Source organism: Leopardus geoffroyi, chromosome D4 (assembly GCF_018350155.1).
Source record: "Leopardus geoffroyi isolate Oge1 chromosome D4, O.geoffroyi_Oge1_pat1.0, whole genome shotgun sequence".
NCBI classification, from domain to species: domain Eukaryota; kingdom Metazoa; phylum Chordata; class Mammalia; order Carnivora; family Felidae; genus Leopardus; species Leopardus geoffroyi.
Window position 1 is genome coordinate 66767465 of NC_059342.1, and position 14439 is coordinate 66781903.

At 41.1% G+C, this 14439-nt stretch overlaps 1 non-coding gene across 1 annotated transcript; it reads left to right on the forward strand.

Moving 5' to 3' along the window:
- Window positions 1-205: 205 nt before the first annotated feature.
- Window positions 206-308, forward strand: LOC123593952. Its single transcript, XR_006710626.1, has one exon. It is a non-coding gene; the product is annotated as a U6 spliceosomal RNA (small nuclear RNA).
- The last annotated feature ends 14131 nt before the right edge of the window (window positions 309-14439 follow it).

Consider the following 14439-nt stretch of genomic DNA (forward strand, 5'->3'; position numbering starts at 1 on the left):
TCAGGTCATGATCTCACTGTTTGTTCGAGACTCGCTGTGGGTTCTGCACTGGCAGTGAGGAGCCTGCGATGGGTTCTCTCTCTCTCCCTCTCTCTCTGCCCCTCCCCGCTGCTGCTCTCTCTTTCTCTCAAAATAAATAAATAAACTTTTTTTAAAAAATTAAAAATTAAAAAATAAATAAAATAAAATTGCCTATAAGTACGGCTTGCTTCAGCAGCACATATACTAAAATGGGAACACTACAGAGAAGATTAGCATGACCCCTGTGCAAGGATGATACGCAAAATTGTCTATAAGTATCTGTTTCTCATATTACCAGTTCCCTCAGTTAACGAGTTAAATAAAATCTTTGACTTGTGTTTATTCTATATTTTTGAGAGAGTCATGTTTTCAACTTTTGAAATTTATACTTTGACAGAGGCCTGCGATCAATCCAGGGATAATGAGAATCCCTCTGCCTGGCCTTGTCCTCTGGCATTTATGTACCTTGGGAGCCTCAAAGGGAGTCTACCAGGTAGGAAAGGATTCCAGTGTATGGGACCCTGGATCCTGTCCAAATACCACCTCCATGGTATCGAATCAAGACCACAAGAATATATTGTTAAAAACAAAAACAAAATGGGGCACCTGGGTGGCGCAGTCGGTTAAGCGTTCGACTTCGGCCAGGTCACGATCTCGCGGTCCGTGAGTTCGAGCCCCGCGTCAGGCTCTGGGCTGATGGCTCAGAGCCTGGAGCCTGTTTCCGATTCTGTGTCTCCCTCTCTCTCTGCCCCTCCCCCGTTCATGCTCTGTCTCTCTCTGTCCCAAAATAAATAAATAAAAACGTTGAAAAAAAATTAAAAAACAAAAACAAAAACAAAACAAAACAAAAAACAAAAACAAAAAACCAGAAGATTAAAATTCAATTATGTGCAACAAAATTAAGTAGTATTGGATAATAACCCAAAATATAAATATCCATGTGTTCATTCTGATATAAATAAATGACTGAGTAAATGAATTCCAGAAGAATTCCAAATCTTTTATATCAATACTCCACCCTTAAGGAGGAAGAACCTATCTCCCCACCTCTGAAAAAGTGGACTGCACATGAGTGCTTCCAAAGAGTACAGTATGGGGGCGCCCGGGTGGCGCAGTCGGTTAAGCGTCCGACTTCAGCCAGCTCATGATCTCGCGGTCCGTGAGTTCGAGCCCCGCATCAGGCTCTGGGCTGATGGCTCAGAGCCTGGAGCCTGTTTCCGATTCTGTGTCTCCCTCTCTCTCTGCCCCTCCCCCGTTCATGCTCTGTCTCTCTCTGTCCCAAAAATAAATAAACGTTGAAAAAAAAAATTAACAAAGAGTACAGTATGAAAAGAACGAAAAAAAGAGTAACTTTACGATAAAGAAACATGGCAAAACGTTAACTCAGCAAGGTGATCTGGGTGAACATCAACAGTGATAATATTCACCCTTGATACTATGTGATGAAAGTGCCACTTAAATTCTTTGGTCTTCCAAAAACACATACCCCCTGTCTAATCATGAGAAAACATAAAACAATTCCCAACAGAGGTACATTCTGTAAAATATCTGACCAGTACTCTTCAGAACTTTAAAGATCATCAAAAACAAGGAAAGTCAGAGAAACTGCCCCAGCCAAGAGGAATTAAAGGAAACCTAACTACTGAATGTAACATGGTGTCCTACATGGGATCCTGGAACAAAAAAAGGACACTAGGGGAAAACTGAGGAAATCTAAACAAAGTATGGATTTTAGTAAACAATTAAATGTATCAATATTGGTTTACTAATTGTGACAAATGTAGTGTATTAATGGATGATATTATAACAAGAGAAACTGGATGTGGGGTGTACGGGAACTCTATATTATCTTCATAATGTTTCTGTAAATCTAAAGGTGTTTTGAAATAAAAAGTTTATTTAAAAATAAATCATGGGGTGCCTGGGTGGCTCAGTCGGTTGAGCATCTGACTTTGGCTCAGGTCATGATCTCATGGTTCATGAGTTTGAGCCCTGTGTTGGGCTCTGTGCTGACAGCTCAGAGCCTGGAGCCTGCTTCGAATTCTGTGTCTCCCTCTTTCTCTGCCCTCCCCTGCTCATGCTCTTTCTCTCTCTGTCTCAAAAATAAATAAAACATTAAAAAAAAATTTTTTTTAATCATAATTGGAGCGCCTGGGTGACTCAGATGGTTAAGCGTCTGACTTTGGCTCAGGTCATGATCTCACAGTCTGTGAGTTCAAGCCCCACGTCAGGTTCTGTGCTGATAGCTCAGAGCCTGGAGCCTGCTTCGAATTCTGTGTCTCCCTCTTTCTCTGCCCCTCCCCTGCTCATGTTCTGTCTCTCTGTCTCAAAAATAAATAAAAAGCATTAAAAAAATAAATCATAATACCACATACAGACTTTAAAAAGATTAAATTAAACCCCAATTCCATAGTTTATTGACTGTGACCTTGGATAGGTCATTTAACCTTTCTAAGTGTCATCCATAAAATAATAATACTACTATCAATCTTGCAAGATTGTTATGAGGGTGAAATGCAAAAACACCTGATTCCCTCCACCTTGACTTGAGGGCTATCAAAATGCACTTGAATGAACCCGGGAGGAAATGCACTCTAATTTGCCTGGAAACTATATATTTTTGCACCTCTTGAAACACTCTAGCAGTGCCAGGTACAAGGCCCACCTAGCACAAGCCTGAGTAAATGTAACTTGTAACCCCAGCAGCTCTCAAAATATGTTCTAGTGCCCTCCCAGTCTCTGAGGTTCTTGGTCTACAAAGAGGGAAAGCTGGTGTCCAAAATTCAGTTGAGTTTGCTGGGCTTACAGAGAAGAACAAAGCCCGAGTGGGTGTCTGGGGAAGGAGAACGGTCCTCACTTAGAATAAGCTTGAACTGATTTAGCAGATGATTAGCTAAGGAGACAGCCACACTTCTTCCCTCAGGGGCTTCTGTTTGGACGGGGTTGTCAAACGGGCGCACAAGGGACTGGAGTCCCTGGGAGTCCCTGGGAGTCCCTGAGAGTCCCTGGGAGCAGGCTGCCAGGCAGAGCTGGGATGCCCCCTGGCATTGCCTCTGTGGACCATGGACAGTGGGAAGATGAGAGTCTGATAAACTGTCCCTCATAAGCTGTCCCTTTTCTTATCCTATTATCGTTCATGCTATGCTACTGTGTGCAATAGGTTTCTCACCGCACATTTCAGGGAACTTTGGAGGTGGTGGAACTGTTCGGTCAGATCTGACTCCTGTGCTAGGTTGGCATCAATATCTCCACAGTCTTCTTCACTAGGATTGAGACAGTAGGATTCTTAGAAACGGAGTTGTGCTTACACATGCCTGCTTTGTTGGAGATCCACACCAGAGGGCAGTATGGGTGCTCTGTTCTAGAGATGCCCTTTTTTCCTAGAGGGGAGAGCTGAGTAATGGGTCTTCTCATAGCACTCTCCTGAGAAACAAAAGAAAAATGTAGGTAGATTCATTTTCTGTTGCTGTGGAATAAATTACCACAAACTCAGTAGCTTAAAACAACATTCATTTGTTAACTCACAGCTGTGCAGGTCAGTGGTTGACTGCTTTCACAACCACAGATAGGAGGCAACAGTGGGTGTGGCTGGCCAGAGGAAGGGATCCAGGAAATGTGGCACTATCACGCTGGAGCCGTAAACTTTGGCCAATGACCTCCATCATGCTACAGCCACTTCAGCTGAGGAAAAGAAATGGAAGATTCAGAGTCCTTGTGGAGAGCACAAGGTAGCAGCAACTCAGGGGGATTTTGCTTGGTTTACAAACTTCTCTGGGTGTTCTGGAAATCTGACTTCAGATCAGAGTTTCATTTTCTGTGATGGGGTAGTTGGGATTGTGTTCAGTTCATCAGTACACTGAAATTTTTTCTAAGTCTTAAAAAGAAAACAAACAACAACAAAAAACCCACCTTCTGACTCTAGAACTTTCCTTCTGTGGTCTAGACCCCCTTGAAGACTGTTCTTTAACCATTCTCTTTCCCAAGCTATCCTGAAAAAAAATGAACCTTTTCAAAATGCAAAAACAGGACTTTAAAATGCAAAACTAGGGATTCCCGGGTGGCTCAGTTGCTTAAGCGTCCAACTTTGGCTCAGGTCATGATATCGTGGTCTGTGGGTTTAAGCCCCACATTGGGCTCTGTGCTGAGAGCCTGGAGCCTGCTGGGTGCTCTTTCTCTTTCAAGAATAAAACCATTTTTTAAAATTTTAATGTAAAAATGGGTTTTATGCAGGCTTAAAAGGAGTACACCCGAAAAGGGCGGACCTACACCGGCGGACTCCATCTTGTTCTGTGTCCTCCATCTTGACCAAGCCTCCTCCCCTTGAGTAACCTCCCCTCACCCTTCAAACTTCCCGATCAAAACACACCCGGCGACCTGCGTAACAGGATTCCGACCCTTCCCCAGTCATGACCCTTCCCCAGCCCGTCGGCTGAGGCCACAGCCATTACCTCACCAACTGCCCCTAGACCCCAATAAAACCTTTGTGCTTTTGAAACTCGCTCTCTCTCTCCGGTATCTCACCGCTGCGTCGGTGCAGGTAGGAGATTGAGCTCGAGCTAGCTCGAATAAAGGCTCTTTGCTTTTGCATGGGACTCAGGTCTCTGGTGGTCTTTGGGGATCACGAATTCTGGGCATAACACTCCCAAGCGGAATCGAGTTTAGTTGTACTGTCCCAAGCTACAAGACAGAAAACATGAAGTCTGCCTTCCTCTAACTTTCCCCAACATACTGCATTTTTAATAATAAAGAATATGGGGCACCTGGGTGGTTCAGTCGGTTAAGCCCCAGACTCGGTTTCAGCTCAGGTCATGATCTCAGGGTTTGTGGTTTCAAGCCCTGCACTGGGCTCAGCACTGATGGTGTGGAGCCTGCTTGGGATTCTCTGTCTTCCTCTCTCCCTGTCCCTCCTTCCTTCTGTCTCTCAAAATAAATTAATTAATTAAAAAAAATAGAAGCAGCTGCAGGCAGGTCTGTGTTCTCTCTTGGATGAAGACCTTTTTTTACAGCCAATTTTGTTAACCAGTTAAGAAGCTTTGCTTCTCTCTTGGTATTTACATTTTATGAGGTTCTGCTGTTCAAATTTGGTAAAGAATCATATGCATTTAAGTAGTATCATTGGCCAGATATCGCTACCGACTTCTCTGTATTCAAGCAATCACAAGAGAAAGGGACTGTGAATGGGCTTTTCAAAGAAATGCTCCTCTATCTGCCTCTTTTGGTGATAGTCCCACTTACAGGATACGGTCATTAATCTACACCAGAAGAGGATGCTAAATTTGGTGGAGAGTGGAGAAAATATTACAATGAGGAAAAGGAATTAACCTATAAAAGCTTTGTAAGTAAAAGGCTTATTACTTTGAGTTGACCTTGAGACATTTCATTGCCTACCTCTGTGCGGCCAGCTGGCTTCGCAATGGACAATAAAGTCTCCAAAAATACTTTATGTAAGATTGTTGTATGTCTTCCTTAATTTACCCTAATGATCCTGGGTGGGACATCGCTTCATAAGGAAAAGTAGAGTCTCGGGAGAGCCATCTAGCTTATGTTATGCCCAGAATTCGTGATCCCCAAAGACCACCAGGGACCTGAGTCCGATGCAAAAGCAAAGAGCCTTTATTCGAGCTAGCTCGAGCTCAATCTCCTACCTGCACCGACGCAGCGGTGAGATACCAGGGAGAGAGAGTTTCAAAAGGACAAAGGTTTTATTGGGGCCTAGGGGCAGTTGGTGAGGTAATGGCTATGGCCTCAGCAGATTGGCTGGGGAAGGGTCCGAGTCCTGTTAGGCAGGTGAGGGGGGGGGGGCGGTTACTCAAGGGGAGGAGGTGTGGTCAAGGTGAAGGACACAGAACAAGATGGAGTCTGCCGGCGTAGGCCCGCCCTTTCACTTAGTTGCTGGATTATCAATGGCTAAATTGTCACAAATAGCCAATTACCCGCCGCTTCCTTTTCGGCAGTCCTTCCTATGGTTGAGGCTACATCCTCCTTCCCTATCAAATCTGACTTTGTATTTCTCACTTTTATCAATGCATTTCCATTCAGCAACCAAACAGTCTTAGACTAATGGCACTGTCTGGTCAATCTGCCTGGCACATAGCAGACACTTAAAATTCATTAACTGAATCCAACACTTCCACCTTTACCTCTAAATTAACATTTTCTCTCAGCTGGATGGGACTTACTCCTTCCTTAGTCTAGATGCTGTTTTCTGTAACTGTACTGGAACTTGCCATATGAGTAAAGAAAAACTATCCCCCCTTTCACACACATTGCCCCACGCGGATGTCACATGCTTGTAAAGATCCTAGGCATTCATTTTTTCAAACCCACCTTGAGAATAGCTACACATTAAGCTGTTGCTCCTCAGTTCCAAATGGACATTGGGTTTATTTAGGCTTCTTCTGACAAGTAAAATGTCAACACATATGGTTATTTTCTTTATTGACCTCACAGCTCTCTCCTTCAGGTTGACACCAAAGAAAACACTTTAAACCTCTGGAAATGTGAGGGCCCCGAGAGAAAGAGGAGAAAAGAACAAAAGACCAATAGGGAGGTACTGGGTGAAAAAAAATAAGGTCTAGAAATAATCCCAAAGCAAAATGCCACATATAAGAAAGCATTCTGGGGGCGCCTGGGTGGCTTGGTCGGTTAAGCGTCCGACTTCGGCTCGGGTCATGATCTCACGGTCCATGAGTTCGAGCCCCGCTCTGGGCTCTGTGCTGACAGCTCAGAGCCTGGAGCCTCTTTCAGATTCTGTGTCTCCCTCTCTCTCTGCCCCTCCCCTGTTCATGCTCTGTCTCTCTGTGTCTCAAAAATAAATAAATGTTAAAAAAAAATAAAAAAAAAAAAAGAAAACATTCTTGGCAATCTCAGCTTTCAAAATTAGAACAAACCTGGGGCGTCTGGGTGGCTCAGTCAGTTAAGCGTCTGACTTTGGCTCCAGGTCATGATCTCACGGTTGGTGACTTGGCGCCCTGCATAGGGCTCTGTGCTGACAGCTCAGAGCCTGGAGCCTGCTTCGGATTCTGTGTCTCCCTCTCTCTCTGCCCCACCCCTCCTTGCTCTCTGTCTCTCTCTGTCTCTCAAAAATGAATCAACATTAAAAAAAGTTTTGAAAACAAAACAAAATTAGAACAAACCTAAATGTCCAATGTTAGGGGAATGAGTGAATTACAATCTACTCAGGTAATGGAATATTGTGCATCCATTAAATGTTTCTTTTGAAGAATGTGCCGCAGCAAAGAGCAAAAGTTTATGTAATGAAAACTTTTTAAAAAGCAAAACAAAATCCTATTGTGCTGTAAGCTGCTTCTCAAATGGTACGTCTGACAGAGGGAAGGGGAAGGAGTGGGAGTAGGAAGTGGGGGAGCCATGTCAAGGACAGAACCCCGAGGAACACCGATATCTGTAGAATGTCCCAGGAAGGGTTGCCTTCAAAGAAGACAGAAAAAAGTGAAGCAAAGAAGCCACGCAAAGGAGGGAACCAAGAGAGCATGAGGTCACAGGATATGGGAGAAGATGGGATGTCCAAGGTGTGAGCCATTTGTATCCAATTCTATACTTAGAATTTGGGTGAGGACCCAAAGAGGGAGATCCTAGTATAGGCATTTTGCTATGAGCGAACTTGAGCAAAGTGTCAAGAGGAACTTGGCAAGTTGGACAACATCCCAGAGTAAGGGAGAGATGGGATTTGAGCTGAGGTCGGCCTCTAGGCAAAGCCTATGCTCTCTCTCTGCCTTACTCTAGGCTGCCTCCCTGCCAAGTTAGAAATTTCTCCTGATATGTCTGATTTAAGAAGGATCAGTCAGTTGTATTTTCTGTTTAAAGGGTACATTCTGATAGAAGGACAGAAATGGGAGAAGAGGGTGAGAGAATGGACCCCAGGGCAATTGATTAGTATGGGGATTGGAAACTCCGTTGCTCACAAAGCAGGTAAGGTAGAAGGGGAAGCAGCCTGGAAAACTGGAGCATACTCACATCGCCTAAAGGGAGCAGGAGTGCAGCAACCTCATCCACTGTTGGATATTCCCATTTGTTTGGAGATGCCAGAAATCTAGATTTTATCTTTCTCTGTGACATTTTCAAATTTTAAATGCTAGGATCTAAATAAAAACATTTTTAAACACTATGCAGACTAAATAAATCTGTGGAGTAGATTGGGCCCAAGTTTAGACTGCTGGCTTAGTATCTCTAAGGGCAGTTTGTCTTTAGGAACTATATCCTCAGTTGTGCTGATTCTATGCAAAGCTAATCCCCAGGCTACGGGGGAAATCCCATTTCCTGGAGCAGGCCTCGGGTGGGGGCACTTCTTGGTCTTTCTTTCTGAGCTTGTCTCATTGGGCCCATCACTCAACTTTCTATGATGAATGCTTTGTTGGGTTCTGTTCCATGGAGTTAAAGGAGCATGGAGTGTCTCTCATCACAGCCCTTCTTTCCTAGGAAAATAAATGGCCAGCTCCCGGGAGTTAGGGATTTTTTTATGCAATGACTTTCCTCCACGAGATTTATTGCCGCAGCTTTGTGAGAGATTTGTAGTAAGTAGTGTTCGGGCTGTAGGTCTTAAATCCTCAATGCCACAGTCATAACTCTCCAGGAAGGAAATGATAGAAGATCACAGTAGCTAATATTGCATTATGATGATACTGTCTCTGCAGAAATGATTGCCGTCTTGCTGCTGCTGTCTTACTTAGGAAACGTGAGCTCTTCAAACGTGCTTGAGATATCTATCCCGGTGGTGCTCTGCGAGATCCCGAAGAACCTACAGATGAGGGGAAGAGAGCAAACATTTACTGAGTGTCTACCACTGCCCTTTTCACATATAGGGAGACTGAGGCTCACAGAAATTAAATAATTTTCCCAAGGTCTCCTGCTGTAAAACCTCTCTGATTACAAAGCAGATCTTGTCTACCATGCCACATGGAACATCTATTTTTACATATAGGAGATTGTCTAATGAATCAAAGTCGATAGGAGTGAATAGTGAAATATTATCCCCCTTTTAGGTTTAACCCGAATCTACTTCACTTTTAAATTCAGTGTACAGTGTATGTACGGGAAGTCCAGAAGATAAACAATCTGAGTAACACCACGAGAAAACAAACAGTCAGACAAACCCATACTGTAGAATAAAGACAATCATCCCAGTTATTTCAAATAGTCAATGTCACAGTGAAAAATGTCAAGATGCGCTTCTAGTTTAAAGCAGATTGAAAAGAGAAATGAACAAATGCAAGATACAAACCTTAATTGGATCCTGGTTCTAAATGGAACTACTGGATATAACATTTTAGGAACAATTGAGAAAATTTGAATATGGACTAGATGTTAGATGATATTAAAGATTATTATTAGTTGTCTTAACTGTGATAATGGCATTGTGGTTATGCAAGACAACAGTCGTATTCTTAGGAGATATGTATGTACTGAAGTGCTGAGGAGTAAAGTATCATGATGTCTGACCTTCCATTTCAAATGAGTGAGAAAAAATTATAACACATAAAATATTTTATAAGTAAATAATGAATTTTAAAAAGAAACAAAATAAAAGTGTATACAGTATTGTAAATTGCTGAATCTTGGTGGTGAGTATGTAGGGAACCTGTGCACTATTCTTTCAACTTTTCTGTGCATTTAAAATTCTCCATAGTATAAAGCAAAAATGTACAAGTAAAAAACTTGATTGGACTAAGCTGCCTCAGAATGATAAAGCGGGGGCTATATTGAATAGGGTGAATGCATTTTGAAATTCCTTTAGAAGATTAAAAATATGGGGGCGCCTGGGTGGCTCAGTCATTTAAGCATCCGTCTTCGGCTCAGGTCATGATCTCACTGTTCGTGAATTTGAGCTCCACCTCGGGCTCTGTGCTGACAGCTCAGAGCCTGGAGCCTGCTTCGGATTCTGTGTCTCCCTGTCTCTATGCCCCTCCTCCACTCATTCTCTGTCTCTGTCTCTGTCTCTCTCTCCAAAAAAAAAAAAAAGATTAAAAATATGGACAAATTTATATAGCTTACAATTGGTGTTCATTAGAGTCAGCGAAAAAATATTTTCAAAGGATAAACATAGAAAACTATGGCCATATAAAAACATATTTGCTGGTGGACAAGAATTAAAACGGCATCTGTTTGGTTAGTGGAAATAGAGGTGATTTTTTTTCCCAAAATTACTCTTGCTATATCATCTTTTCCATGAATATTATCATCAAAAAGTATGCTCATAGACCAAGACAGGAAAAGGTCATAACTCTTGCTATGGTGTGAGGTTACAGATGACTATTTTTCTTTTTTAAGAGTCATCCTTGGGGGCACCAGACTGGCTCAGTTGGAAGGACATGTGACTCTTGATCTCGAGGTTGTGAGTTTGAATTCCATGTTGGGTGTAGAGATTACTTAAATAAGTAAGTAATTTACTTATGTTTACTTATTTTTAAGAGAGAGAGAAAAAGAGAGAATGAATGGAGACGGGCAGAGAGAGAGAGGGAGAGAAAGAATCTGAAGCAGGCTCCATGCTGACAGCAGAGAGCCAGATAAGGGGATCAAACTCACAAACCACAAGATCATGACCTAAGCCAAGATCAAGAGGTGGATGTTTAACTAACTGAGCCACCCAGGCGGTCCCCCAATTTTTTTTTTAAAGAGTTATCCATGGGGCACCTGGGTGTCTCAGGTGGTTGAGAGTCCAACTCCTGATTTTGGCTCAGGTCATGATCCCAGGGTTGTGGGATCAAGCCCCCTGTCACACTATGCAAATGAGTATGGAGCCTGCTTAAGATTCTCTCTCTCTCTCTCTCTCTCTCTCAGCGACTCTCCTCTACCTGTGCTCTCTCTCTCTCTAAAATTAAAAAAAAATAAATAAAAATAAAAAAAGGAATAAAAAAGTCATCCTTAAAGTCCATTATAAAAAAATATCCTGTATCTTATATTTTTATAATTAGTAAATGCGTTGAATTCATTGTGCTACTAAAAACAAATCATTCTGGGAATTTCAGCTCCATAATTGTAGCATGGTTAAAAAGATCTGGTAAAAATCTAGGGAAACAACCATAAGTGAAAATTAAGTAATTAAAAATTGAAAACAGTTCCAGAAAGTTTTGTTCATGACTGGTCAAGAAAATAGTTTCATCTAAATTATAAGAATGACTGTCTAAAATAGGGTTTAGCAAATACAGGCTGGCCACCTATTTTTGTAAATAAAGTTTTGTTGGAGTACAACCATGCTCATTCATTTATGTATTGTGTATGGCAGCTTTCAGACTACAACAAGAGTTGAGTGGTTTCAACAGAGACGCTGTGGCATGCAAAGCCTAAAATACCACTAGCTGGTCTTTTATGAAAAAATCTGCAGTGGGGTGCCTAGGTGGCTCAGTCAGTTGAGCATTGACTCTTTTTTAAAAAAAAAAGAAAAAAAATATTTTTTGATGTTTATTTATTATTGAGAGACAGAGAGGGACAGAGCATGAGCATGGGAGGGACAGGGAGAGGAGGAGACACAGAATCTGAAGCAGGCTCCAGGCTCTGAGCTGTCAGCAGAGAGCCCTATGCAGCGCTCGAACTCATGAACCGGGGAACTCATGAACCAGGAGATCATGACCTGAGCGGAAGTCGGGCACTTAACCAGCTGAGCCACCAGGGGCCCTGAGAGTTGACTCTTGATTTTGATCATGATCTCACAGTTGTGGGATCGATCCTGCACTGGGCATGGGATCTGCTTGGGATTCTCTCTCCCTCTCTCTCTCTGCCCCTCCCCCATGCACACTCTCCCTCTCTCAAAAATAAAAATAAACTTAAAAAGTTTGCTGAGCCCTAGTCTAAAAGTATCCATGTATATGAAAAAGGATTAAATGACAATATGGAAAAATAAGGTGGATGTATTATGGTGGGCATATTGTTGTAATATTTTATTCATAACTTTTAAAATTACATTGTTGGGGCACCTGCATGGCTCAGTAGGTTAAGCGTCTGACTTCTGATTTGGGCTCAGGTCATGATCTCATGGTTCATGAGATGGACCCCCACATCAGACTCTGTGCTGACACCGCAGAGCCTGCTTAGGATTTTCTCTCCCTTTCTCTCTTCCCCTCCCCCACTCCCACTCTCTGTCTCTCAAAAGAAACAAATATTTATTATAAGTAAGTATAATAAATAAATAAAGTTACATTGTTGTTACAATGTGGTTTGTTCATTTAATAAATATTTTTAAGAAAAAATAATCGAATGAGATGTTGTTTTTGCAATGCATGAAATCGTGAGGGAGGAAGCAAATAACAAGTATGTATTATATAGCTATTAAAGCTTGACACGGAAATTGTAATTTCTGAGTGACAAAGAAAATAATCAGAAATACAGGAGGGAAATTACTAAGGTAATTCTCCTAGGATTGTTCATAATAACAAAATAGTGGAAATAACATGTTAACTGTTAAATAAATAATGGTTTATATGATGGAGTATTACACAATCATTAAAAAAACAACACTTTTTAGAGCATTTATTTCTTTTGTAATCGGAAACAATTCTATTTTTGAAAGGCTGAGGAAACAATAGAAAATGTTCATGATAGTAATTTAAGCAAAATAAATCACAAAACATTTCAAAATAACTGTTTATAAGCATTATCTACATCTACATAATCTTACAAATACATAGAAAAATATCTGGAAAATATAAACTATACTCATCAACAGTGGTGTAGGAGGTGAAATTTGGGAAGACTTTTTGTTTCTCAATACAATTCTAGAGTATTTAATTTTTTTTAAAGCATGTATATCAAGAAAAGAAATATATACATCCATCTTTATTTTTTTAATTTTTTAAATTTAATTTTAAGTAATCTCTACACCCAATGTGGGGCTCCAACTCACGACCCCGAGATTAAGAATTGCATACTCTACTGACTGAGCCAGCCAGGCACCCCTATATATCTGTCTTTAAAAATAATACTTATTAGCGGCACCTGGGTGGCTCAATTGGTTAAGTGTCCAACTATTGATTTTAGATTAGTTCATGATCTCACACTTTGAGATCAAGCCTCACGTCAGGCTCTGCACTGACAGTATAGAGCCTGCTTAAGAGTCTTTCTCTCACTCTCTCTGCCCCTTCCCTGTGCTCTCTCTCTGTCTCTCTCTCTCTCAAAATAAATAAATAAACATTAAAAATAATAATATTTATTAAAATGTTTTCAATGACCTAGTTAAATGTTTATAAAAAGCCAAATGCCAAATTACAGAAAAAATATGATCTCAGGTTCAGGAATAAAACATACAAAAACAAAGACCAAGAAAATATCAAAATATGAAGTGATGTACCATCTTGCACCTGTCAGAGTGGTTAAAATTAACAACACAAGAAACAACAAGTGTTGTAGAGGATGCAGAGAAAGGGGAAACTTTTGCACTATTGGTGGGAATGCAAACTGGTGCAACCACTCTGGAAAACAGTATGGAGTTTCCTCAAAAAGTTAAAAAAAGAACTACCCTATGATCCAGCAATTGCACGACTAAGGTATTTACCCAAAAGATACAAAATACAGATTTGAAGGGGTTCATGCACCCCAATGTTTATAGCAGCATTATCAACAATAGCCAGATTATGGAAAGAGCCCAAGTGCCCATAAATTAATGAGTGGATAAAGAAGATGTGGTATGTGTATACAATGGAATATTACTCAGTCATCAAAAAGAATGAAATCTTGCTATTTGCAATGACATAGGTAGAGCTGGAGTGTATTATGCTAAGCGAAATAAGTCAGGCAGAGAAAGACAAATATCACATGATTTCACTCATATGTGGAATAAAAGAAACAAAACAGATGAATGTATGGGAAGGGGGAAAAAAAGAGAGAGAGGGAACAAACCATTAACGATAGAGAACAAACTGAAGGTTGCCGGAGGGGAGGTGGGTGAGGGATGGGCTAGGCGGATGATGGGTGCTAAGGAGGGCACTTATGATGAGCACTGGGTGTTATATATAAGTCATGAATCACTCAATTCTACTCCTGAAACCAATGTCGTCCTGTATTTTAACTAACTAGAATTTAAACAAAAATTTTAAAAATACAGGAATTATTACTTCTGACAGACGTCATTGTGGATAATTATTACCGTATCTTTTTACACTGATGTCTATCTTCCTGATCTTCCTACAATGGACATGTATTACTTAGATAATCAGGAAAATTTTAATTCTTAAATCAGTAAGAATTTTTAAAAATAACTTCTTAGAGGAAAAGAATATTGTTGCAACTACTACCAATTGATATTACTAGACTTTTGGATCCTTTTATCTCTGTCTTTGTCTGTCTCTCTGTCTCTCTCTTTCACACACACACACACACACACACACACACACGGTAATTCCTCACAATAATGACATACTATTAAACTCTACCAGGTCCCCCATTTCTGTCTCACATTTCCTGGCCTTCTTT